The sequence below is a fragment of the Vicugna pacos genome, chromosome 13 (genome assembly GCF_048564905.1).
Source record: "Vicugna pacos chromosome 13, VicPac4, whole genome shotgun sequence".
Classification (NCBI taxonomy): Eukaryota; Metazoa; Chordata; class Mammalia; order Artiodactyla; family Camelidae; genus Vicugna; species Vicugna pacos.
In genome coordinates, this window is record NC_132999.1 from 50,210,370 (window position 1) to 50,219,889 (window position 9,520).

Sequence of the window (9,520 nt, forward strand, 5' to 3'; positions counted from 1 at the left end):
TAGATTCGATGTTGATGCCTAAATCCCCGATGTGGTGGTATTTGGAGGTGGGGCCTTCAGGGGGTAATTAGGTCATGAAGGTGGAGCCCTCATGATGGCATTAGTGCTCTTAAAAGGGGATGAAGGAGCAGAGCTCTCTCTCTACCTTGTGAAGATATAAAGAGAAAATGGCCATTTGTAAACCAGGAAGAGGTCCTTTACCAAGAACCTAACCATGCTGGCACCCTGACCTTGGGTTTCTAGCCTCAGATCTATGAGAAATGAATGTTTGTTATTTAAGCCACCCAGTCTATGGTCTTCTGTTCTAGCTGCCCCAAATGACTCAACTCAACAGCTTAACATGGCTAACCTAGCTGAATCCAACTAACCAGCCAAATCCAACTAAATCCGCCCAAATGAACTAACCCAAACAAAGCCAACCTAACAGGCCAGCTCAACTAACCCAAACCAATTCAATTTACCCAACTCAAGCCAACCCAGCTCTCTGAATCCAAGTAATTCAACACAATTCAACTAAACACGCCATTTCCCCCACACCTGTCCAGTCCAGCTAAACCAGTCCCACTTTCCTAACTAGCCCAGCCCAATTTACTCAGTTTAATCTAATTGAGCCCAGATAACCTAGCCTAACCCAGCCTGGGGAACCAGCCCATCTAACTCAATGTAAATCCACCAGGTTTAGGATAAATCCTCCTTCCAGTCCAGCTCATTCCTGTTTAACCCAATCCAGGTCCGAACAGACCACCCGTGCTCTCCCTCCAAAGGGCACCCCAGCCCAGTTCCACCCAACCTGTTGTTATTAAGGAGCTATTTTTCTTTGGTATTAAACAAGCCCCTGCGGACAGGGATGAGAAAACCTAGGTCCTGTCCTAGGGCCCTCAGTCTCCCAGAATTTAGGAGGAGACAGCAGCCTTCATACTATGGAGGGATCCCCTGTTGTGGGGGCCATCTCAAATCTGACCCAGGCCTACAGGGTGGGAGAGGCTGTAGCCAGGGCCATGGGAGTGCTGAATACCAAGAACCATGGCTGACACCACCTATGTGCAGATCTTGAAGAATGGGTAAGGTCGGATAGAAGGAAAAGGGAGGGAAGGCATCACAGGCAGACGGAAGGGCAAGAGCAAAGACCCAGAGGTGCGGAAGCCCTGGCCCTCCTTGACAAGCAGGAGCAGTGTGTTATGGCTGGAGAGCTAGGGGCATGGTGGGTGAGGGGATGAGAACCAAAGGGCTAGGAGGATCAGACCCCTACATATTGGGCAACAAGGAGCCAGGGAGGTTGTTGAGCAGGGTAGAGTCCGATTAGACATATTCTTTTGAAGGTTCACCTTCAAGGATAGAGTGGAACAGGGGAGAGAAGGGCTAGTCTGGGTCAGGAGGCCATGAGGAGGCTGCAGGTGGGATGCAGGAAGAGAGGAGTGGCAGGAGAGGGGAAAGAGGAGCAATGGGAGGAGAGCCAAGAAGATGTGGAGAGAACAGAGATTGCGAGCTCACGTGTGGGAACATCAGCCTGGAGGGGCCTCAAAGCTGTCCCAGCTCAGTGTATCCCTTTTGCAGTTGAGGGCCAGAAACCAGGGTGTGTCTAGGGCTTAGCCCATCAGCCCAGTGTTCCTTGCCCAGCAAATACTGGAGCCCAGCTCTGGAAGCCATCATAAGGACTCGGTCTGCAGGCCCAGTTTCTGAGGTCCCCTTCCTGGGGGCAAGCCCCATCCCAAAGGGAACTAAAGACCCAGGGCCCAGTCCCTGACCCTATGGGGAGCTACAGCCTCCTTGGAAGACAGGGACGGGCTCCAGGGATGGGGGATAGGGCAGGAGGTGGGGGTGAGTATCATGAGAACTTTTGAAGAGAACCTGCCAGGAGAGGTAGGAGTGTGTGGAAAGGGAACAGTCATCAACACTCTGGGATGGCAGGGGCCAGGGTGTGAAATGGGCCAGTTATGCACTTACAAGGATCACGCCCACCCCATGAGCCCTCCCTGGGTAGTACAATGTACCCAGACAGGAGGGCATGGTGTCACCACCATCAGTGAAGGCAGAGCTGGACTGCCCTTACTGATCATTGGTCTCATTTCCTCCTTTGACCCCTGGGTAACTAAGGCCCAGAGAGGGACAGAAACTTGTCAAAAGCTACACAGCAGGTCAATGGTCAGAGCAAGGGCTAGAACCAGATTGATGACTCCAGCCCAAAGCTGTCAAACCCATAGCAGCAGGCTACTTGCCACGTTCAAAGTCCAGAGCTATTGGGGAACAGCAATGAGTTGAAGCACCAAAAAGCACCAAGGTTATCCCTGAGCCTGGAAGGTGCCCCCTGGCCCAGGTTTCTTCCTCCCCAGAGGCTAGGGCGTCCCATTATGCTCTATAGTCCTGCCACGCCAGCTGACCTTCCAAGCACGGTGTTTCCAAAACTCAAGGAGAACTATTTCCTGGCTCCAAACCCTCCGCCCCCATCTGCTAGGCTGACTCCCATCGATTTCAGATTTGGACGAAAACAGCCGCTTTCCCCGTGCTGCCAGTATCGATCAATAGAAGCAACCCAGGCTTTGCCAGGCCAGACAAGCTTGCATGGCTGGTGGGCAGTGAATCTAGACCAACCAGAGACCTTTGAATCCCTCATGTTCCAGCTGTCTGTATTCCCCCATTAGGGCAGGGAGGCCAGGAGATATACAGCCCACTGCTTCTAAGAGTGAGTCCCCAGAGTAGGGGCCAGGCTGTAGGGATGGGAGGAACAGACTGCATGGGGCAGGGATGGGAGGCGGAGGGGTGCTAAAATCCCAGCTATTCCCAGAGGGTGGGAAGAGCATCTTCTTTGAGAACACCTCTCATTGATAGAGAAAAAGTGAGGCTCAAAGAGGAGTCAAGACCCCAGGGTCACAGGTGAGTGAGGTCTGAGTTGGGATCCCCAGATCTGGGACACCGCCCATTCTGCCTCCTTGAACCAACCAGGAGACTGAAGAGGGAGGAAAACGTATGGGGTTGTCCCAATCAGAGGCCTCCTTAAATTTAACTGAGAAATGTCACAATGTTCTCGTGTCAAATGGATGTTAGGGGTGTGTAAATTAACAATAGTAATAACAACCGAGACTAATTAAGCACTTACTGTATATCAGGCATTGCTTTAAGCACCTTCCGTGCATTAACTCATTTAACCCATGTAATACTCCCGTGTGGTAGGTCCTATCATAAACTCCACTGGACAGATTAGGGATCTGAGGCACGAGTAGGTTAAATAGCCTTACCTAAGGCCCCACAGCCAATTATTGTAAGTTTCAAGAGAATGTCAATTAATCATGGTTTTGCCATATATCAGTGTAGAGATTTCAGTTAGCATTTGTATAGAACACCTCCCTTCCGCTTCCTCCCCACTGGAGCACCACCTGCTTGCCAGGCATTCTGCTGGGTGTATTACCCATATTTAGTCTCTCCTTGACAAAACCCCAAAGTTGGCCTCATCATCCCCATTTTACAGATGAGGACACTGAGGTTGGGAGAGGCAGAGTGACATGCCCCAAGTCACACCCACACCAGGAAGAGCTGAAGCGGGGCCTGGACTGGCGGGGGCCCCTTCTTGCCCTGTGGTGAGGGCCTGGATAAATGGGGCACAACAGCGGTGTGCGGTGGAATGTTCTGTGCCTGTCCCAGACCTCTCCCAGCACATGTCTGGAAAATCTGTCTCCAGAAAAGGTGGGAGTGGCCTGGGCATCCCATGAACTGCTCTGTCTGAGGCTTGATTCCCAGTGACCTTGGCATCAGCTCCTCCAGGACCACAGTCTGACCCTTGTTTTGCTCAGAAACCCCACACATCTTTTCACACAGGAAATTCAACCTGGCCTTCTCACGTCCTGTTCTCAAGAAGAGGGGAAAAAAACCTGTAAAGTTAGTCGCTGTGTTGTTTTTTAAGCAGACTTTGAAATGTTTCCTGAGAGGGAGGGAGAGTTCAAGAAAAGGAGAGAGAAAGAAACCTGCAGATAGAAATGAGAGGGACAATGTGTCAGAAGGACCAAGAATCAGAAAGGAAGAGAGATGGAGCAGAGCGGGCTTCTGGGAGGGAGCCCCCAAGCAGGAAAGCATCAGGAGGTGCCAGCAGATGATGGAGGGAGGCAGAGTGGGCGAAGGGGAGCCCGGCAGGGGAAATGTGAGACTCAGGACGGTCCCTTCCCCCGCCTCCAGGCCCTCCCTCTCCCCATCTCAGCTCCGCTAGCCTGTCCTCCCACTGCCACCCATCCAGGGCACAGGGAAGGGACCACACCTGGGGGTCAGACAGACCTTCCGTGGTGCCCTGGAGGTGCTGACTGTTGTGAGCTTGCAGGAGGCAATTGTGAAATAGTTGGGAATTTGGCAGACCTGTTTTGGTAACTTGAAATCGTCCTTGGTGGGTGGAAGTATTTACACCATAGACGTTGGCCAACACTACAATCAAGGCCTTCTTTTTTATTTTGGCCTGGTGTCCACTTCCAGCTTATTCTTCACAGCTGTGTGACTGTGGTCTTCTCACTCTCTGATCCTCAGTTTCTATCCCTGTGCAATTAGAAGACTAATGCCCAACTCCCAGGGCTGTTGGGAAAATAAACCCCGAGTCTGTGTAAAGCACCTGCGCAGAGCAGGCACCCAGCCTGTATCCCTTCTTCCCGTGGAGAACTCGGAACCCTGCTTTCCTTCACTCTCTTTACTTCCCCTTTATGTCTGAGGTTCCCCTGCTAGAGAAAGATGGATTGAAGCCTTACCCTCTTTCAGTAGAAAAATACTCATCTTCCTGATAGGGGAGGACACTGGTACATTTATCAGGCCTTTTGTCATTTTAATTCGGTAGTTATTAAGCCCTTGGTGTGCACCACATGCCAGGGAAGGCGTGGGAAGGAGATGGGGAGGCAAGAGGAAAAGATGGAGATTGACATATGTCCTGGAATCAGCGGAAGGAGAGATGAGGTGGCACATCCTGAGATGACTGATGCTGAGAAATAAATGACATGTGGCTTTGAAACATGGAAATCAGGAGAGGCTCCCAAGGAAGGTCACATCCGAACTGGGTTATCCTTCCTTCCTTCTTTCCTTCCTTCCTCTCTCCCTCCATTCCTCACCCCTTCCATTTATCATTCAATTACAATTTATTTATTCATCATTTATTATCCAGCCAGCATTTCCTGTCCACCTGCCTAATTGAGGTGATGAGGATGCAGGGAAACAACACCCCCACCCACCCTCCTGGAGCTCGCAGACAAATTGGGGAAACAGACCCACAGGCAGCCCATTTGAATGAAGTATGGTCCCCTCTGCAGGCTGGTAGGATTGCAACACGTGAAGAAGGTAAGGAGGACGTTCCAGAAAGAGGACAGGGCATGAGCAAAGGCCCAGAGGCTGAACTGGGGGGAGTGTGTTCAGAAGCAGCGAGGAGGCTGAGTGGTTGGAGAGCTAGAAAGAGACAGGAACTTTTTGCGTTATCCAGCAGGATTGTTTCCAAGGACTGGCAGAATAAAGAGAGGAAGAGGGGAGGGAGGCGGCGCCCCCTTACATCAGTGCTGCCTTCCAGGTGGCCCACTCCTACACGCCAGCCGTCCTCTGCAGACGTAGGCAGCTGCAGTAGACACCTGTGTTTTGGGCGCCCCAATCATCTGCCTTCCCTTCCTTTGAAAACAATATCTGGATTTTTCTGTGAGGAACTACCCATTCTCCTTCCTGCCTCCTTGTGGTTCTGTATCACTTGATCACAAGTCCAATCAGGCTACTCCTCTGCTCAAAATCCCCCCAGTGGCCCCCAACACCCTGAAAAGAGAAGATAAGATCCTCACAATGGGCTTCAGGCCCTACTGGTCTGGTCTGTGTTACTTTCCAGCTCCTCCTCTCCCACCCTCCCCTTAATTCATCTGCTTGAGTCACACTGGTCTCTTCACTATTACTGGAGCACGCCAAGCCTGCTCCCTCCTCAGGGACTTTGCACGTGCTGTTCCTCTTCCTGGAATGCTCTTCCTCCAGATAACAGCACAGCTCACTCATCCATTTCATTCAGGCCTCTGCTCAAATATTCCCTCATCAGAGGCCTCTTTCCTGACACCCGTGTAAACTTCCATCCTCTTATTTTGCATAGTGTTTCCTTTTTAATGCTCTTTGCCATCTGACGTATTTCTTTGTGTGTGTGTGTGTGTGCGCTATGTGGTTTATTATCTCTCTCTAACTCCCCTACTACAGTGTTGTCCGTAAGGTCAGGGACCTTTGTCCATTCTGTTTGGCTGTATCCTCAGTGCCTAGAACAGTGCCTGATGTAGCATCCAATCAGGGTCAGCCAGGGGTAAGTACCACTGGGTGGCCATGAAGAAACCAGAATCATGGCTTCAACTCTCAGCTCAGCTACTCACTAGTGTATGACCTTGGGTATGTCACTTAACTTCATGGAGCCTCAGTTTCCTCATCAGTTAAATGGGATGCAGTAGCACCCACTGTGCAGAGTTGCTATAAAGACTAAATGAAATGAGATTATACATGTAAAACACTTAGTGTGATGCTTGGCACATAATGAATGTTCAGTGTGTTTGCCATGATTGTTCCTAAAAGCTTTTCGGGATAGGGCTTCAGCCTTGTTCCTCTGTGCGAGTTTGAATCGCAGCTCTGCAAGGTCTGGCTGTGTGACCCTGGGTAAGCTGCATGACCCCTCTGAGCCCTTGTGCTTGGCATCAGACAAATAAGAAAGTAATATCTGCCTCCTAGGGCTCTTGAGGGGATAGAAGATTAAATGAAATGATGGGCATGACATGTGTGGCCTGTGCTCAACCACATGGTTGTTGCTGATATTCAACTGTGATGTGTGACCCACCAGGGAGGGACCAAGCTTACAGCCACCAAAGTGGCCGGACTGGGGGCTAGTTAAGGTATCTCAGCTGGCTGGTGCCTCAGGCTGATCTGATTCATTCAGCAAACATTCATTGAGTGTCTATATGAACCAGGCCCTGTTCTAAGTGCTGGAGAAGAAGTCAGGCAAAGACCCCAGCCTTCAGGGAGTTTCATTCGAGTGTAACAAGACAGAATGTCAGAAAGATACATGTCTGTGAGGCAGGAACTTTGTACTTGAAGATGCACTGACTGGGTGACATGGCTGCTAAAATCGATGCTGGGATTCTTGGTCACATGACTGAAGGTAGGGCACCCAGAGAAAGGAGGTGAGAGTCACCTTCTCCCCTGTAAGGCTCATACCTCCTCGAGCAACAGGGAAGGTTTGGTTCATGAGTGGCCATCTGTGTCTGTGCCTGCTGCCCTCCTTTCTCACTTCTTCTCTAAACAGCACCTGTATTCTCCTTTGAGGAACTCCCCTCACCACTTCCCCACTCCCAGACACACATAATTTCAGTCTACATAGTTTGGGTGGAAATGACACCATTCCTCAGCTCCAGAGATGAGCATGTGACCCAGGGCTGGTCAGCCAGAGCACTGGATCCTGCATCTAGCCCTTGGCTTAAGGGAGAGAACATGATCCAAACCAGGCCAATGAGACTCAGTCCTGGGACTTTGCCTAGAACTATGGAAAGGGGAGCTCTTTCCTCTGGGATTGCTAAACTGTTAAAATGTAAAATTTTGGTTGCTGAAGGCCACTAAGGGGAAAAGCCTGCCTGATTTTCAGGCCAAGACAGAGGATAGCATTGTGGAGAGGTGCAGAAGTAGAATAAGAGAGCCTGACTCCAGATAATGTTGTTAGAGCTTCTGGATCCAGCCATGCCTGAAGCCATAGCCCCTTGGAATTTTCAGCTGTATGAGTCAATAATTAAACCAATTTGAGAGAGATTTCCATAATATAGAACCACAAGAATCCTTACCAGTACAGTTCCTCGCTGGCCTTGCCACTTTGAGAAGCTTTTATCTACTGGACCGTGATCAGAAGGAAGTTTCAAGGAAAGCAAGGCATTCTCAAAACCATATCCTTTAAGGAATCATTGAAGGCAGGTGGCAAAAAACCTAGACTTTGGAGTCAGAGCAGGCCTCCTATGCTTCCCTGTATAGTTGGGTGACCTTAAGAAACCCCTTCACATCTCAAGGCTCACAATGAGAGTGCCCATCTCAGAGACAAGGGCATGAGCTAACATGTGTAAGGTCACAGCTCAGCATCTGGAGAAGAGCTGATAGAGCTAACTTAGAGGCCTGGAGACTGTGGTGTGGATAAGGGATTAGCATAGTGCTGGGCTGAGGCAGGAAGGGACAACGGGGTGAGAAGAGGTGGGGAGGGCACCCCTGGGACTGCTGAGTGGAGGTGCAGAGGCCGACTTCAGCTCACCATAAAGGAGATGTTTCACCCAACGAGACCTAGCCCAAAATGATATAGGCTGCCTTAATAGGTAATGAGCTCCCTGTCCCTGGAGGTATACAACCACTTGCAAATGCTGTAGATCTGGTTCAAGCATTGGGCAGAGGCAGAGCTAAAGACTCCTGAGTTCCATGGTGGGTAGGGAGGCATCATGAGCCAGTTCCCTGGAGATTTCAGTTTCAGCTAAACTGCTCCCCAGGGGAACGTTTAAAGCTTGGCTCCACCCACTCTCCGTGCTCTTCAAATGTACCTCCAGGCTTCATCACATTAGTGTATTTTTTCTTCAAATCATGATTCCCAGTTCAGGGTGATGCTGTTCCCTGGATGTGCCTCAAGGCAGGGAGCAAACAAATACGTAGGAATCATCATCAGACCACAGAAAGGAGGGCTACCTGGCCACCTGGCCTGTCGGAGTCTCTACAGTTGGCTCAGGAACGGTCACTTGGCCTGAGCAGGCCCACGAGTGTCAACCCTAGAATTTTCACTGGACTTACTTAAAAAGCACCCTCCCTCCCTTTCTATGGTTTGCTAAGCTCAGACAGTCGGTGAGAAATTCAGGCAGCTTTCTTTGAACCTGATGAGGAAAGCCTGCTCCAGAATGAAGCCAACACAGAGGAAAGCAGAACAGAGAGAGAGCGACTGAGTTTAAGGAATTGGCCCACTGCATTGGGGAGGCTGGCAGGTCCACAGTCTGCAGAGAGGCCAGCAGCTGGAGACCCATGGAAGTGTTGATGTTGCAGCTTGAGTATGAAGGCCCTTCTGCCAGCAGAAGTCCCTCTTCCTCCAGGGAGGTCAGTCTTTTAGTTCTTAAGGCCCTCAACTGATTGGATGAGGCCCACCTGCATTACAGAGGGCAGTCTGCTTTATTCAAAGGTTATTGATTTCAATATTAATCTCATCTAAAAGAATACCTTTCCAGCAACATCTGGGCTGGTGTTTGACCAGATATCTGGGTGTTAGCGCCTAGCCACGTCAACACATAATACTAACCATCACAGTTGGGTTTCTGTCACTTTTAATAACTAAAAGAGTCCTGATTAGAGGTAGGGGAATGGACCCGGTGAACTTTTTGTCTCTTTCTGGCTCAGAAACTCCACCTGGAACAGAAGCAATGGAGTATGGAAAGAGCACTGAATTTAAGAGTCAGGCCTGAACACAAATTTCTTTTATTGTAAGAAAAAAAAATAATAAAGAAGAAAAAGTAGGTTGAAATAAAAGTCAGTGTGAAAACAGCAGACCACT